At 51.3% G+C, this 17,731-nt stretch overlaps 1 long non-coding RNA gene across 3 annotated transcripts; it reads right to left on the bottom strand.

The window, feature by feature from the left end:
* Nucleotides 1-9,107: 9,107 nt before the first annotated feature.
* Nucleotides 9,108-17,267, bottom strand: LOC135993180 (uncharacterized). 3 transcript variants are annotated; one of them, XR_010606827.1, is made up of 5 exons: nucleotides 17,136-17,267; nucleotides 15,746-16,528; nucleotides 15,246-15,506; nucleotides 14,864-15,019; nucleotides 9,108-14,288 (listed from the first exon to the last, which is right to left on the bottom strand). It is a non-coding gene; the product is annotated as an uncharacterized LOC135993180 (long non-coding RNA). The 3 variants fall into 3 exon arrangements; XR_010606828.1 differs by having other exon boundaries at nucleotides 9,108-15,019; nucleotides 15,746-15,955; nucleotides 16,231-16,528; XR_010606826.1 differs by having other exon boundaries at nucleotides 9,108-15,019.
* Nucleotides 17,268-17,731: the final 464 nt, after the last annotated feature.

Here is a 17,731-nt window from a genome sequence, read left to right as displayed (position 1 = left end):
TTATAAAATTGCACGTGTCTTTTCCAAGCAGAATGAGCCTGTGATTCCACGAAAAAGGAGGACAAGGAGCAGGTCAGCTTGTCAGAGAAAGACAGGGACAGGGAGCAAGACAAGGCGACACAGAGATAGAGGCAAAAGGGACAGGGAGGCAGGGCAAAGGGAAGGAGAGGCCAAGATCAGAGACAAGCAGCAGGACACAGACGGTGGGGAAAACTCCTAGAACGGGCAGCGGGAGAGACAGACCAAGGAGAAACGGGCGCCGGGCCGCGGGACAGGGAGCGGGGCAGAGCGTCACGGAACCAAAAACAAAGAGGGAATGGGACAGAGAAATGAGGGGAAACACAAGGAGAAGGGCAGAGAAACAGGAACGGGGGCGGGCAGGGAGCAGGACCGAGAGACGGAGCGAGGAAGGGAAAAAAGGACGGGGGCAGAATGCAGGGAGAGAAACGACGACAGGGAGCAGGACAATAGCATGGGCTGCAGGACAGAGACGGAGGAATTGCAAGAACACAGACACGAGGAGCACCACAGAATGACAGCCAGGGGAAAGAGGCACAGAGAGCGGGACGGCGCCGGAGCGGAAAAAAACAAACCAAACCAACGGTGCTGGGCCGCTGGAGAGAGATACGCAGAAAGAAAAAAACACCCAGGAAGAGAGAAAAGAAAGAGGGGATGGCTGGCTGGGGGAGGGAGGGGAAAGCAGTTAGGAAGGGTGGGAGAAGGACCGCCACGGAACAACAGAAAAGCCAGCGAGGCCAGGCAGGGCAGGGGGGCCGTGACACTGCTTGTCTAGCAGTATAATCTGCGATCTGCCAATTTATTTCCAATTTCCTGATCACCGCTCCCTTTCGATGCCCTTTGCAACGCACGATGGCAACTTTTCTAGCAACGGCACAGCTTCCAACAACTGGAGTATCATATTTAATCTGTCTTCCTTCTGCTGTTAATAAACTTTGTTGTTTTCAACTGGCACACACCATTCTAAAAACATACTTTGAAACAGTGCAAATATTAACCTTCTTCTCTTTGGATAATTCTAAAGCTCGTGTGAGCGCAGCTTTCTGGGCAGAGGTCTCTGCAGGTAAAGGTTTAGTTTCGATTACCTTGTGGGTAGTTGTCACCGCATACCCGGCTTGACGTACTCCTTGCTTTACGCAGAGCTGCTTCCGACGGTGAACCAGGAGCCTTCAGCATCCTCCAGTGGCCGGCTGCTCCTTTAGATCCGGTCCGCTGGAGTAAACAGCTTCTGTTGTTTCCGAGCAATCGGACACCACAGGCTCCGAAACAGATCCACTGAGGAGAGAAGCTGGATTGACAACGTCAGTAGTAGCAATATTTCCATCATCTTGTTCCACCCACACGGCCTGGTATTTCAGGGGACGCTAATACAGTCATTTTCTGTCCCACAGTGAGCTTACGAGCTTCCCGCACGTCGAGCATGACAGCTGCCACGGCTCAAAGACAGCCAGGCCAGCCTTTGCTCGCTTCGTCTGGTTGCTTAGGGAAGCAGACCACGGCTCGCTTAGGAGATCTTAACTGCTGTGCCGGAACACCCAAAGCAATACTTTGCCTTTCGTGTGAGTACAACCAAAATGGTTTGGTGACACCTGGGAGGCCCAGGGCCGGAGCCCTCGCCAGTTCCTTTTTCAGTTGCGAAAAAGCCCTCCCGGCTTCTCCCGTCCAATTCAACTCGGAGCTGTTTTCTTTTAACAGTTCGTACAAAGGCTTTACTGAGAGTCCATCATTAGAAATCCAAAGCCCGCACCAACCTGTCCTTTCGAGAAACGTCCGCAGCCCTTTTACCGTCGCCGGTTCCGGCGTCCGGCAAACAGGTTCTTTCCGCTCTGTCCCCAGCTCTCGCCGTCCTCCAGAGATCTCCAGTCCCAGATAAGTCACTCGGTGCGGCAGCAGCCGGGCCTTCTGTTGGGAAACCCGATGCTCACTTAATCGCAGAAAATCAGTCAGCTTACAGTCCATTGCACACAACCCTCTTCGGGTTCTGTGCCTATAAGGAGACAACAAAGTCCCGTTGCCCGGAAGAGCTTCCCAGGCGTCACGTTCTCATGCTAACTGGTTTCCGAAAATCACAGGGCTGCTCCCGAATCCCCGGGGTGACACGACCCAGGTTAATTGGGTCTTTCTCCCAGTAAAGGGATTTTCCCACTCAAAAGCAAAAAGCTTCTGACTCTCTTTGGCTAATGCAAGACAGAAAAAGGCATCTTTGAAATCCAACACAGTAGACCATTTGTGATTATCTCGCCATTTATCTAACAATGTGTAAGGGTTAGCTACTACCGGGTGTCAATCTGCGGTAATTTTGTTTATTGCTCTCCAATCTTGCACTAACCTATAGCTTTTACTGTCTGGTTTCTTTACAGGCCGGATTGAAGTGTTCGCTTCTGACTCACATTCTATCAGCAGCCTAAACTACAAAAAGTTACCGGTCATTTCTTTTACCCCTTCTCTATCCTCTAATTTCAGAGGATATTGTCTAGTTCTGACTGGTCCAGCTCCAGCTTTCAAATTGATTTTCACTGGTTCTGCATTCTTTGATTTACCAGGAACTGCCGAAGCCCATACCCCTGCAAATACTTGATCCAATATTGCCCGAGCTATTTGGCTTTGCTTGTCAGTTTGAATCATTGCCAATTAAAGTCTCAGCTCTTTTATCTTGAATCTCACTTTCCCCCGTTTGAATGTTATGATTGCTTTCAATTGTTTTCATAGGTCTCGTCTTAGTAACAGTTTTGGAGACCTAGGCGTATATAAGAACTTATACATTCCGATTGGTTTTCCTAACTTATATTTGATTGGCCGTAAAAATAAAGCTTTCTCTTGTTGGCCAGTAGCTCCCACTACAGTTACAAAATCTTTATCTAAGGGTATCGTTTCCTGGTTCAAACTAGAACAAGATACTCCAGTATCAATTAAAAACTCCATTTCTTTTCTGTGTTTCCCTGGCTTTACTAGGACCGGTGGATCTGCTAGGCTGGATTCCTCAGGTTCCCGTCAATCAACTTCTGCCACTGACCATTACATGTCATCGAGGTTTCTCTATTCACGTTATCCCCAGGTGGCTCCCCAATCCTGCCGGTGAGCTAAAATACACCCTAGCTGGCTCTTTTTCAGCATTTTTTCTGATTGGCTGCTTTCCACGCCACCGCGCCGTCCCATTGGCTGCTCCTCCCCGTGTTCCACCCCCACGAACCCTCCTCGGGGCTAGCCGCGCGAGGACCGCGCCATTCGCGCCCGTTTTCCCCACCGCTCCGGGCTCGAGCGGGGCGCGCACACGGCCGCCGAGAGCGCCGCCCGCGCTTGCCAGCGGCCATCTTTGCGCATGCGCACCGGGAAGCCCGCGAACACGCCCCCTCCTGCCCGCCCCTTCGCTTCCCTTCCCGCAACCCAATTGGCTGCCTATGCACGTCAATTTCCATTCTCCCCGCCTATCATCACCCCTCCCCGTTTGCCCCGCGCTGCGCTCCGCTCCGCCCCTCCAGCTTTCTCGCGCGTCCTGATTGGCCCGCTCTGCACCGCCCTTCGCGTTCTCTCCACCCACTCGCTGGAACCTCCAGGCGATTTGCATAGCCAGCGCGGCTTTCCCTTCTATTTAATTTCTGCTTCCATTTCTAGTTCTTTCTCGGTCCGTTACAGCCCTCGGATGCTCCATCTGCATATATATATATATACACACATATATAAAATATACATATATGTATCTCTCTATATATCATCTATAGAAACTTAAAAATAATTTCATATGTGTATATATATATATGCATAAATATATATGACTAGAAATAGAAATATAGCTTCCCAGGGAAAACAACTGCCATGGGGCTGGGCTGCAGAGCAGCGAGTGGGTGGGGAGGACAGAGCTACGGGGGGAGACAACGGGCGCTTTGGGGCAGCACAGGTGCCCCGGGGGTCTGCGAGCAACGGGGCGACGGGGGGGCAGTGTGGAACGGGGGGGCCGGAGAGGAGAGAGGAGGGAGCGGGGACACGTCTCACGGGGGAAAAAATGCCCGCGGGGCACGTTTGGAGAGAAATCGTTTGGGGAGGGGCAGAGACACGCGGGAGGCAGTGCAAGTAGAAAGGTGCGCGGGGGGGGCGGGGGGGGCACGGGACGTGTGTGGGGGTGACCTGCACCTGAAGGGTCCACCCGGGACCACCCACAGCAGACGACTCACCTGGGACAACCCGCAAAGGAGAATTCGCTCTGAAGAACCGACCCACGACAGAGACTCCACACCGGATCATCCCCAGCAATGCCCCTGCAACTGCTGGCGTTTCACTCCGTATTTGCCCCAAAAGGGGGGCAGTGTGCCTGTCCATAAGACAGGTGTTGGTTTTTTTTTCTTAAACTTTTCAAAAATGCCTAATTTTGAGAGGTTTTGGCACTTTTTCACAACGTGCTTTTGGTTTAATGCACGAAAATATGGCTCATTTTGCTTTCCAGCTGCGCGCATCCAGGGAGAGTTCGCTTTCCCCAGGGCCTACAATTGTTCTTTTTCTTATTATTTTCCCCATTGCACATGCAGACTCAGGGTGTTCGGCATGCTTCTCAGCTGCTGTGGCGGTTCACGCTCTCTGTGCGCAGCCCCAGAAGGGGGCATCAGGCGTTCACAGCTCCCCCTCTGAAAAACAAAAATTCCAAATTAGAGTTCAGCGTCTGAAAAAAAATAGCGCAGAAGAAAGCAGAGGAATTCAGTCGCAATAAGGGATAGCAGAGCAGCTGAGCTAACGGAGGATTTGAAGGAAATGGGCCACCTTGAAACACAAGGCATCTTTTAAAAGCCAGAGCGATTTGAGCAATTCAAGACAACATTAAGACAAACTGACACCATTTGGGACACACTCAGCGGACAAGGAAACGCTCTTGCTGACGCTGGAAAGCATCTCGCCCCTTCCCTCCGGCACCGCCGCAGGAGACAACCCCAGCGAGGCCGCGGGACGGGCTCGCGCCGCCAGCGGGATCTGCGCTCACGGATCCGCCGCCACAGCTCCGGCCCTCGCGACGCTGCTGCTGCTGCTGCTGCTGCTGCGCATCTGGCTCAGTCAGTAAAGCTGAAAGCGTGCAGCTCCAGAGAGCGACGCTAAAAAGTAAAGAACCAACCGCGGTCATTCACTTTATACTAAAAAGGCGTGCGGATGGTTACTTACACCAGAAAAAACCCTTCTCTTCCATTTTCCTTTGGCGTTTCCTTTGGCACGGGCGCCTGCGCCATCGCCCAGTGGCAGCGCTTGCTGGCCGTGCGCTGCAGTACCCGAGTTTCGCCACACGACGGCAGCACCGAGGCGCGCCGCGGCACCGCATTGGGGCGGCCGCCTGCAGTACCGCGCTTTGCCCACAGGGCGGCAGCACTGAGACCCGGCGCGGCAGCCCCGGGCGAGCAGGCGGGCCGCGTTCCGCGGGAATCCCGCAAAAAAACCCAAGCCAAAACAAAACAAAAAAACCAGAGAGCCGCGGCAGGAAAGCGCCCCTGTCGCAGGGATGGCCGCAAGTCCCAAAAACGAACACCGCCGCCCGCCAGCCCGGTGCCGGAAGGCTAACGCGCCCGGCTTGCTCTGCTGGCCGACGGCACCCGGAGGCAGCGCCTCTGAGTCCCGACCCCAGCTGTCCCCGGCCCGCGGCAGCATGCAAGCACGCGATCGGCCCGTTCTGCACTTGAATTGCCATTCCCTCCGCCCATCGCCTCCCCGCCCGAAGCGCAAAGCCACGTGCATATTGGGCGCGAGGTCTTGCGCTGTCTTTTTGTGTGTGCGTTTTCTTTTTCTTTCTCTTGTGCCACGTTGTCCAGAAAGGGGAAGCTGAGCGCGTGGGTGCCACGGCTCCACGGGGCTCCTCTCCACGGGGAGGGCGCTCGGGCCGGGAAGGACCCTGAGCCTGGCGTGGGTGGACACACCCCATCGCACGTACAGACACAGAACCCGCCGGGCCTCGCCCTGAGCTTCCGCACTTCCGCCAAAGCGGCAACCCGCTCGCCACGCCGCCGAACCTGCAACCGCACCTTAGCTCTGTTTTTAAACATCCCCCTGACAAAAGGGGGCTGCGCCGCTCCCGGAGAGACTGCAATACCGGGAACGGGCGCTGCAGCGGAGACACGGCTCCAGGCCGCAGACCTTTAGCCCACCTGCCCTAAGAGTCACACGCCTCTCACCAGCTTCGCGAGCTCGGCCATGAGGGCAGGAGGGGGAAACCTAACTAAACACCTCCCCACCGCACTGGCCCATCCCGTTCCTCCTGTTCCAACGTCACGGTCACCCTCGCCACGCCCGCACTCACCTGCCGCCTATTTCGCCGCTCCCTTCCCCTCGCTCCCTCCCACCATCCCGCCGCACTCAGCGGGCACCGACACCCGGCGGGAGGTTCCCGCCTGTCACCTCATGCCCCTCTGCCGGCTCCGGGGACCTCACCAAGGACTGCCCTGCCCTGAACCGCCTGCCTCCAGATCCCCGGGAGCCGGCCGCAGCGAGAGCTCCGCAGCCTCCCGTCCCTCGCCCCGACGCCCGTCCCGTTCATTCCCGGTACCCCCCCGAGACACCACGGACACGCTTGCCAGGCAGCTAGCTATTCCAACTGGATTGAGTCGGCGCGCTCTCATTGGCTGCTTTCCACCCCACCGCGCTGCCCTCCTATTGGATGCTCCTTCCCGCGCTCCGCCCCCACAAGCCCGCGCCTGCGCCGGACCTGACTGAGGACTGCGCCCATGTGGGCATGCGCAGTAGGGACTTCACAAGCACCGCCCCTTCGCCAACCTCATTGGCTGCCTACGCACGTCAATCGCCATTCTCGCCGCCTATCAGCGCTCCGCCCCTCAACCTTGCTCGCGCCGTCTGATTGGCCCGCTCTGCATCCTCACTCGCCTGCTCGCCGCCCTGCGGGGACCCCGAGCGCATTTGGCCGTGCAGCTTCAAAGATGGAAACTAAAAAGTAAAGAACAAACCGCGGTCATTCGCTTATCCTAAAAAGGTCTGCGGATGCCTACCCACACCACAAAAAGCCCTTAGCTTTCATTTTCCTCCGGCACTACAATTGCATAGGTGTGAACTCGTAAAATTAAACCATCCATCTCCCAGACACACGCTTCGAACTTGACTACGGTGGGTTTCTGTTTGTCTTACACCAACGGACTTGCACATTTGTGAGCAAACACATTCATTTTGAAGCACAGCCCCTCCCGGGGGAAAAACACGTCTTAGTCATTGAAAAAAATAAAATCCGACTTGGAGCTCCCAAACATTAGGGAGCGGCGGGGAAACAAACGAAAGCGAAGACCAACAGCAGCATCGTAAAGTAGTATTCAGCTTCGATTCTGATCACGTACTTAAAAGCCTCTCTCAGCCCTACGAACGATTAGTCCTTTTCTGGAAGGACACATTTTTTTACCTGAATGTCCTCAATTGAAGACTCCACTAAACAGAACGGGGATCGAGCTGCAGGACAACATGCCATCGACATATTAACAAGGAAAAAAAACCCACAAGTAAACCCCAGGTTCGATTACTAGTTTCCATCCCGTTTCATTCCTTACATTTCAACTGGCACCCAGGTGCTCCAAAATTAACTATACCCATGCCACTTCTCACTAAAAATTCAGTTCTACGTTTAAACATTCAAGGCTATTTCCAGTGTGCCCATAAATTCACTGTGAACAAAGACAAGAGAAACGCTCGACCCTAAGGAGCGCCGGCCGGCAGGTTTCTCCCCCCTCTGCCCGGGACCAAGAAGACGCTGCCACCGCTGCCACCTCCTGCCGCCGCCTCGCCCGTGCCCCCTCGCAGCGGGGCTGCCCCACGACAGCCGGGGGCCTCTTTTTTTTTTCCCGGCGGCCGGTCCGACCGCTGCCCCCCCGCTTTCTGACGGCCACGGCCACGACCCCGCCCGCAGCGGCAGCGCCCCCCTCGGCCCCGCCCCGGCACGGGCACAGGGCGCCGCTTCCCAGCTGCAGTACCGGCCTGTGGCCACCAGACGGCAGCACCGAGCGCGGGCGCGCCGCGCCCCCCACGCCGCCGCAGCGCGCCCGCTTCTTTTCAGACCCCCGGCCCTTCTTCTTGACCCGTGGGCAGCTTCAGCTGCCCTGGAACGCGCTTTCCCAGAGCCACGCGGATGGCAGACACACAGATAAAAAATAAAAGCCTGACATACCTAAAAATATTTTTTTCCTAAAGATTTCTTGTGGCCTAATAAAATATATCGCCTTTCTCTGTGCCCTGTCTTGTTTGCAGCAATAATTTGGCTGAGCAGCAGCCGGGCAGGGGTTGCTGCTCTGTACGCTTCACATCCTTCAGAAAAGGTTCTCAAACGATCCTGCACAACGATCTCCAGGAACAGGACAGCCCACGGCTTTCCCAGGTCAGCTCAGCGAGCTGGGTCACACAGACTGTTCTCTGGTGGCACCACCGGCCGGGTCACCTGTGTCTGAGATTGTGGGGACACCCCACGGGCTCTCTGGAAAACGGACATCGCAGCACTGAGAGGGGGGCGTGCAGGAGCCTCTGCGCTTTTGGTTTAGTTTGTTCAGGGCTTTTTTTCCTTTTTGTTGTTTTGTTCATTAGCTTCTTGTTGTTGGCTTGGTTTTAAGCTGTTACTCTATATAGCTCATCAATGGTGCTTATAGAGTATGGATAAATCTACCCTGCTTCCTCACAGGAGATGACAATCTTGCTTTACAAGAAGTGACTGATTCTGTTACAGAAAAGTTCATCCACCTCCTGTATAGCAAAGGATAAAAGAAAGTATGGATTTTTGTTGCATCTAATCCATAATGGAAGTACCAATTAAAAATACATTAGCAGTAGGTTCCTTCAAATATTCACTGTAAAGTTAGTTCCTGGCACAATTATATTACCATTTAAACTATTTTACAGCAGAAATATAGAGCACAGCTTATTTAGCCAATGTGCAGCGCAATGATGAGACGAGTGTGGTGAACCCAGGTAAAAGGCGCATGTAAAGGAAAATCAGGCTCCGTGTGCAGAGCCGAAACAGAAATCCTTTGCAAAGTATTTAATTTTTAAAAGCTACAAAGAGTATAAAGCAGAAAAAAAGAGCAGTGATTGTGTATAATGACACAACTAGATGGTTTTTCAGTTTCGTGATGTGGTCTTCTACTAAAAAAAGGAAAAAAAGTGTCCACTGGAGCGGATATCCTGGACACAAACAGGCAGGTTCCTGGTGTTGCGTCGTTGATTTATCCACTGTGGCCGTGGATGTCGGCCCTTAATACAATATACACAAAACCTCGGGAGGGAGTTAATCACAGTAAAACACGGATAATTAGCTAGCAGATTTCATTTAATCTGTATTTAAAAATACACATGGCTGTTGCCTTTTTCCAGTTGAGCTAGGACAGGCTTCAATATTCTATTAATTCTAATTATGTGACAAAAATTAAGGAGGGAAAGCTTTATTTTTACAATGGTAAATACAGTCTAAAACGTAATTTGGGAAACAGATAAAGAGGTGCAGCGAACGAGGCACAGACTCTCTTCAAGATGCAAAGAGAGATGTTTATTACAAACCCAGGTTTGCATTTGAAAACCAGGCCCCTCTGCCCTTGATGTATCAACCCTGTATCACTCCCTCTGTCCCCGATGCATCACGTAGCACACAGTCCTTGCTTCTTGTGTTATTGCACCTACGCTTCTTCTCACGCTGTCGACTCTCGCCGCTTCTCACAGGCCTGATGTCACAATACCGCCACATCTCCCCTTCTTTGTTTCATAACTGCATAGCCATAGCAGCACGTAACTGCACAGCCATTGCACCATTAAAGCTTTTTTCAATCATTTGTTGTACACAAGATAAGACACATGGTGTACAAACCAATAAGTACAAGACTCCACATATAAACGTTCTAAGCACCAGGTTAAAGAAAGGCCATGTTTCACAATTTTTGTAGCAGCGATAACTGTTACAGAATCATTACTTAATTTTCTCTGCATAGTGTTTAACACAGAATAATAAGGTCCTAGTGAACTAAGAATTTTATTTCCCCGTTCTCCATGTCAGGATCTATACTAATACATTTTTGAGCTGTCTCTTTAAGATGGTTTGAAAACTCAGTGGGAGATTCCTTAGGATCCTGTTTAATCTCACAAAGTTTTGGCATATTTATAGCTATAGGCACAGCACGTCTAATCCTGTATAAAATGCATTGTCAATACCAATTCAGCCTGTCCCTTGATATAAGGACATTAGGATCCCACCCTGGATCGACTGAGGGCCAATTTTGATCTAATGTTCCCTGCGTATTCTCCACCAATATCTGTTCAACATTTTACTGGTTTCAATTTCTTTCCGTGATTATCCTTTTTCAAAACAAATGGATCTGAAGGGGATAAATATAATGCATATGTAACATTATGTATTGTGTAAGATGCATTATGTAATAGGCAATATATGATTTAAAATATACATCTTATTATATATTATATGTAATGCATTACTACACTACACATCTCAAAGTATACCCACCTAGATCTGTGCAGCGTATTAATATTATTTACAGTGGCCACCATTAATTACAATATTCAATCAGATTCTCCCTGGTTGCTGTTCCCCAGGGAGTCAAACAACCCTGTTCCAATGTCACAAAATACAACCGGGGGGGTTTCTTCTGAATCCCTCCTGTCGATTGTCCACTACCTATTTCACATTCACAATAACAGACAATTGGTTAACCGTGAGTATTGGACTATAAAATCACCCCAGACACAAGTAATGACAACAAATCACTAAAGACACAAACAATTATACAATTACTAAGGCACAACCAACAAAATCACTAAAGGTACCTTTATCAAATTACCATTTGCTCATTTTTCTTTTATTTATTGTTTTCTCATTTTTCTCTTTCTTCTTTAGTTTTTTATTTCTTCTTCTTTTTTCCTTTTTTTTTTTAAGTTACCCAATTTACCAAAATGCAGAGACACAAATGCAAAGACCCAATGCGCTGGTGTCACCCCACGTCTCGCGTAGGCAGTATGCAAACCAAACCAAAGAATAAAAGTGCTTTATCTCTATTGATGGGGTTTTACCCACGTCCCGAGTTGGTCCGAGGATCTGTGGTCCCTTCCAGGAATTCCCTGGTGCCAGCATAAGGTTCCAGAGATCCTGGGAGCCACGGGAGGTCAGGCAGATTATCCCATCCTCATCGCCAGAAAATGATACCGAAAAGTCAGCAAAAAGACTCTTTAACACTGTTTTGAAAGTGTTAAAAAGCAGGCACTTTCACTACAGTGCGCTGGATGCTCGGGGGATCGCTCTTCTAATCAAGCGCGCATTCCGCTTTCCTCTGGTTTTGTATATCGTGGAACTCCTAAAACAGCAAAACACGTCAAACAATGTTTACAGACATCACTTGTTCTTTCACCAGTGTGTGCAGTAGCAACGAGAAATCTGCAAGGAGTGTCTACAGAAACATGTACTTATTTGAGTTTACCAAATTCAGAACAATACAGTTTGCCGTATTTCATTGGCAGTAATCCCGCGTGGATTAACACCTGCTTTGGATGGCATGGGTGCCAACTGTTGACAGTCGGAGCAGGACACAAGAATGCTCCTGGCCTGATCCATTGTAATTTGAAATTGTCGTTTTAACGACCTTGCATTCTGGTGAAAGAATCTATGTGATAATTTAGCTTGCTCCAAGGCTTTAGGCACAGTAAATGGCACAGCTCGTGCATCAGCCCTCCTATTGCCCTCCACAAGAGGTCCTGGAAGGGCAGCGTGAGAGCGGATGTGCACTGAATAAAAATCGTGATGTCTATGATTTATTAGGAACCATAACATTCTCAAATCAGCCATCAAAAGAGAATTATCCTCTTCCTTAAGAAAAGAAGCTTCTGGGCGGTTAAGTATGCCAGCTGCATAATATGAATCAGTTACAACATTCAAAGACTCATTACAGAACACCTCAAAAGCAAAACAGCTGTTAGCTCAAGAACTTGTATGACCCTTGATCTCCTTTTTCTACCTTGTGTTCACAACACTGAGTATCTGAGCTTAGCCACGTAATTACAACTTAACATGAGCGACCAGAGGCATCAGTAAATACAGTCTTGTCGCTTACCGGTCATTGCTGACAGCAGCATTTGCTGTACAACGGTAAATTACCAATTGCAGCCCACAGTTTATGTTGAGGGTAATAAACTGATATGTTCCCTGTATATGTTGCCAATGCAATCTGGAAATTCACATATTCAGTTAATAACCACTGCAAATTCTCTTTTGCTGTAGGAATAAATACACAATCAGGGTCTGTCCTGCCCATAGCATATAGATGTTCTCTGCCTTTATTTATTAGTTTTGCATACATTTCATTAATTGTCCAAACTGTTTTCCTTGGCGTGTGAGCTAGAAAAGCCCATTCTGACACTCTTACAGAATCACTTAATGGTTTGTCCCACTGAAACAGTACTGCAAACGGTTGGAAGGTACTGGCTGTGAGTACCAGCCAAACAGGCAGCTGCAAATTGCACCGCCATCCCTATTTTTGTTCAATAGCATCAGCTACTTTCTGCATGGCGTGCTGAGCTTTGTCATCCAATGCCCGAGTAGACAATAAATTCGGGTGTAAAAAGTGGATGTAGTTCCTCTGTGGTGATACCCAAAATAGGTCAGAGCCAATTTATGGCTTCTAGCAATTTTTTAAAGTCATTTAAGGTCACGACATTATGGAATTTAAGAGTCACTGGCTGAGGAATGATTTCTTGTTTTGTTATTTGCCATCCCAAATATTTCCACGGAGCAGTTGTCTGAATTTTTTCTGGTGCAATTTGTAATCCAGCCTTTTGTATAGCATTACATAGGGCTTGCATTACTTCTCGTAGTTTCTGTTCTTGTGACGTGGCAAGCAAAATATCCATATAATGACAGATACAAGCTGGTACAGCTTCCTCACGGGTTGTAAAGCTGCCGCAACTACTGTCTGGCAAATGGTTGGACTATTTCTCATCCCTTGTGGTGATACTACCCAATGGTATCTTTTCATAGGCTCCGCTTGATTAAGTGAATGAACAGAAAATGCAAATCTGGGGGCATCCTCAGGATGTAGCAAGGTGGCACAGGTGTCCGTGCCATAATTTTGATTTCACCTTGATAAACAGAGTCAATTACTCCAGGTAAGACAAACAAAACCAATTTGGTAGTAGATGATCAACCTATTAAGAAAGCATGCACGCTAGGTCCTAAAGGCCCCCACACTCTGGGAATAAGCACTACCGCAGCAGTAATTAATTATCATCACTGACGGGCTGGCAGCCAAGTCCAGCCCTGCACTTCCAGCTGTTGCGGGGAGGAGATCGCGGGCCATGCGTTTAGACTCGAATTTATTTGACTGGGCGGCGGGCGGGGGGGTCCTGTCCCCCACCTCCTGGGAAGGGTTAATTGGCTCCCCCTTTACATTAACCCTTGAATGACATCCACTCACCCAGTGCCTGCCTCTTCCCCATTTTGGACAATCTCTAGGAGGCACAGCCTTCGAAGTCTGGCGTGCATACTTTGTGCAATCTTTCTTCACACGACCCAGTGCCCCACTACGAAAACATTTCGATTTCAGTTTTGTTCCCGATATTTGTAACCATGCCGCTAAAGCAGCGGATAGAGAGCTGGTGTAATGTTCAGTTGACTTATGTTTTGACACACTCTCACCACACCTGCTATAGTACACCTTTCCCTATTCCTAATACCCGGTAACACATGCTGACAATCAGCATTAGCATTCTCAAAAGCTAATTGTTTTAGTAACAACTTACGCACTGCATCGTTATCAATTTGTCTCTCCAAAGCAGTTTGCAAATGGTCTAAAAACTGTGCATAAGGTTCCTGTGATCCTTGCAAGATTTTTGAAAAGGACGTATTGGCATCTCTTGATTCTCTGGCAAAGTATGGGCACATTCCCCAGCTAAATGACTGCAATCAATCCCTCTTTGCCGATATGCATTATCAATAGTCTCTATAATACAGTTCTCCTGAAAATCAGATAACGATACAGTATATTGAGTAGTGGTTAAGATCATTTTCAACAAAGAACGCCAGTCATGCGGAGTAAATACGTAAGAGGAGCTTAACACTTCAAAAAATGTACAACAAATGATAAAGTAACCCCATTTTCTTTAGCTAATGTCAGTAATTCCTTTACAACATCATACGGTAGCTGTTGAAAGCCTGGAGGTTGCCGTTCACGATAGACCACAGGGCATGGTGAAACCGCTTTCCAGTCTCCTGCTTTCAAAGCCTCTTCTCTGCATTTATCCCACATGGTTAAATTAGTGTGCAGTTTTGGCTGCAAAGTAACATCCAGGGGAAATAAATCAGGCTCTCACTCCAGGTCTGTCAGGCCAGGATCAAGGGGGCTGTCGGGCGACTCCCACGAACCATCATTTGCCAAAAGCGTTCACTGTAGTGTACATGCAGGGGCTTCGTTATCAGCCAGCCCTTTCTCTGCTACTGCAGCTGTGGTTAGTGCATTTTTGCCTGATATATCTACAGGATCCCCCTCCTTCCCTGGCAAGGGAGGAGCAGAAGGTTCACAGTCAGCTACGACCTGTGCAACTACTTCCTTCTGCGCCGCTTTTAAAGTAGTCATAATTTTTCCCCAAGTAGATAAATGTTCGCAAGCAGCTTGATCTCCAGTCACTGCCTGTTCATATAATTCTCGTTCAACTTTGTGCCATGCCTCCAACTGAAATGTACCGTTTGTAGGAAAGTCCGGCACATGATTAGCAATCCATTCTTATAAAGTCGCTAATTGGACTACTGGCACATCGTGATTTTGCTTTCTTAATAAACGTTGAAGGACATCTAGGGTTTGTCTTTGTTCAAGGGATAACTTCTCTCCTACAGTTCCCAATCGCTCACCTTTTCTCAGTGATGGGCCACGCTGTGGTTTCTGTTTCCTGGCTCCGTTTCCCAGTCCTGGTTCGATTGGGCTTCGCTACCAGAACGGCTGCTGCCTTTACAGCCGCACTGAAAGTCCCCGTTCAGGCGCCATTTGTAGCAAATGAGGCACGGACTCTTAAGGTGCAATGAGAGACGTTTGTTACAAACTCAGGTTTGCATTTATACTCGCTATGATGCTTGCTCAAGCATTTGCTGATTTGCTAAGTTAGCCATTACATAAGCAATATATTATTACTGCCATAAAAGCATCTTTGTCTATATCACAAGCTACCCCCCCTCACCGCCCCCATCCTTGATGTATCAACCCCTCCCTCCTTGATGTATCACCTAGCATACATGCCTTGTTTCTTGTATTATTCCACCAATGCTTGTTCTCATGCTGTCGACTCTTGCAGTTTCTCACAGGCCCAATGTCAGAATACTGCCGCAACCACCTTTCTTCTTTCTGGAGCTCTCCTGACCTGTGGTTCCACCACCGTTGTCTTCTTTCTTGATCCCTCTTGACTCGCAGGTGTGCTCCAATCCTCTTTCTTGATCACTCTTCCTCATAGGTTCGCTGCCTTCCTCTCCTTCCTTGCTTTTCCATTGCATGCTGCTCCACCTGAAGAGAAACACATGGAGGACCGAGCTGCACCAGCCCCAGGGCACTACAGTCAGACGGGGGCTGAGTCCGGGGGCTGACACCTCCCCACGCCGAGCCCACCTCGCCCTGGCCCCGGTCCCTGCACGGCCCTTCCCCCTCCGCTGCAGCACAGCTTCCCCACATGCCCTGCTCAGGCTGGCCCCCAATTTCACAGGTTAGAGATGTCATAGCTCAGTACAAATCCCCACGGTCCTCACCTGTTGTTTGGTATTCGCTGAGGATCAAGCTCGCTGTGCTCCAGTGCACTGGCTGTGCACAGCCCTGCCAGGCAGCGCGAGTGTCTGGAGCTGCCAGCTGGATCTTGAGCTTTAGGGTCACCCGCAGGAGCCCGCTCCCATCAGCTCTGCACACCCATCCAGTTGCACCGCCCAGGCAAAGTCAGCTTCACCCTCCACCCTACACCTCACCTGCAAACAACCAACTCTTCAACTGACAACCGTCCAAAATCCACTGACAAACTCTCCAAATCTCAGCCTTTTGCTTTTAACTGCTCCTGCTAATGCACCTCACAGACAAGCCTTCAAAATCCCCTCATCCCACAATAATACTCCAGCACTCATCACCTGCGTGAAAAACTACCACAATAACATGCAAACACCAACCAGTTCTGGCACAGAAAATATCACTTTTTCCTGAAGATTCCACCCTACACCAACTGCTGACAAACACATGCTGTCCTCACCAAGGCCAAATGCTGCAACAACTACTGACAACCAAAATTTGTGTGTGTGGCACAAAATCGCAGATGTGAGCTGACGCAGAGCTGGGCTTGAAAGCTGCAGAGTGTGCACCCTGTGGTTTAACGTGGCGGGTTATTGCCGTTCTGCCTTCTCCCTGCAAGAAGCACGTGAGCAGAGGCTGCTTCAAGGCAAGACGGGAACGGTTTGGTTCTCCAGGTCTCTGAGGCCAACAGTAATAAATGTGATTTGTGTTGTGGCTCAGGAACTTCCTGTCCACTTGCTTCTCTATTCAGTCAGGTGCTACAAGAGAAGGAGAGAGAAAGAAATAGGACAGGATTAACACCCTCATCATCCCTGTTCCCAAGCCTGCAGGCATCCTACGAGGTCTGATTTTTGTTATTCTCCCCCTCTCTGCTGGAATACTTTACTGCAGAAATTTCTGTCATAAACACTCTCTTAACCCATCTGATGTGTTCATAGTTTCTAACCCAGCATCCATTCCTCGAGGTACCTCAGCACTTCCCTTTGAAACCGCACCTCAGTGCCCGCCCGTCCCCGCGCTCCCCAGCACTGCCCGCTGCGGCCCCCCCGGTGCCGGCTCCTCCCTCGAGTCCCTCAGCATTTACCACCCAAACGTCTCTCGTCGCCGTCCTGTCCCTGAAGTCCCTCAGCCTTTCCCGCCGAAGCCGCCCCAGTGTCACCCCCTCCCCGAGGCACCTCAGCCTTTCCCGCCGCAGCTCGTTCCCGCCGCCCCGCCCTCAGGTTCCTCCACCGCCCCCGGCCCCGCCCTGCGCCGCGCCCTCCCGCCCGCTTCCCCCCCGCCCTGCGTCACTACGGGCTCCACCCTGCGCCCCACGGCCCCGCCCGAGCCCCGCGCAGCGCTCAGCCCCGGGCGCCCTTCCCTCACAGCCGCCCGCGTGTTTCCCTTTCGCCTTTCTCGCCCCCGCCCGGGGCCGCGGTGCCGCGGCTGGCTGCCCCTCGCCCTCCAGCCTCCCCGCTCGGCCGGAGGGGGGCGGCCCCGCCCAGTCTCCGCGGTGTCCGCCCGCCCCCCGCCCCCCGCGCCGCTCCTCACGCGCCGCTCCACCCGCCGCACGCGCTCATGCAGCGTGTCCCCGCCCATCCCGCGCAGGAGCCAATCGCGTCCGCATCCGGCACCGAGCCCCGCCTCCCCCGGCCCGGAGCCGCCGGCGCCCGCAGCGCGGCGCTGCCCGCCCGCCCGCAGCCGGCCCCGGCCCCGGCCCCGGCCCCGGCCCCGGCCCCGGCCCCGGCCCCGGCCCCGGCCCCGGCCCCGGCCCCGGCCCCGGCCCCGGCCCCGGCCCCGGCCCCGGCCCCGGCCCCGGCCCCGGCGGGTCAGCGGCAGCAGGGCCGGGCGGGCTCGGGCTGCGCCTGCCGGGACAGCCCGGGCCGGGGGCTCCGCCGCTGCAGCCCATTTGGTGCCGTTTGCACCCCTCGGGTTACACAGCTGCAGCCCTCCTGCTGGTTTAGCTCACGCATCTTTCTTTC

This window comes from Caloenas nicobarica, chromosome 11 (genome assembly GCF_036013445.1).
Source record: "Caloenas nicobarica isolate bCalNic1 chromosome 11, bCalNic1.hap1, whole genome shotgun sequence".
Taxonomy (NCBI): Eukaryota; Metazoa; Chordata; class Aves; order Columbiformes; family Columbidae; genus Caloenas; species Caloenas nicobarica.
The sequence above is the reverse complement of the archived record's forward strand: the minus strand, read 5'-3'. Positions and strand labels throughout refer to the sequence as shown.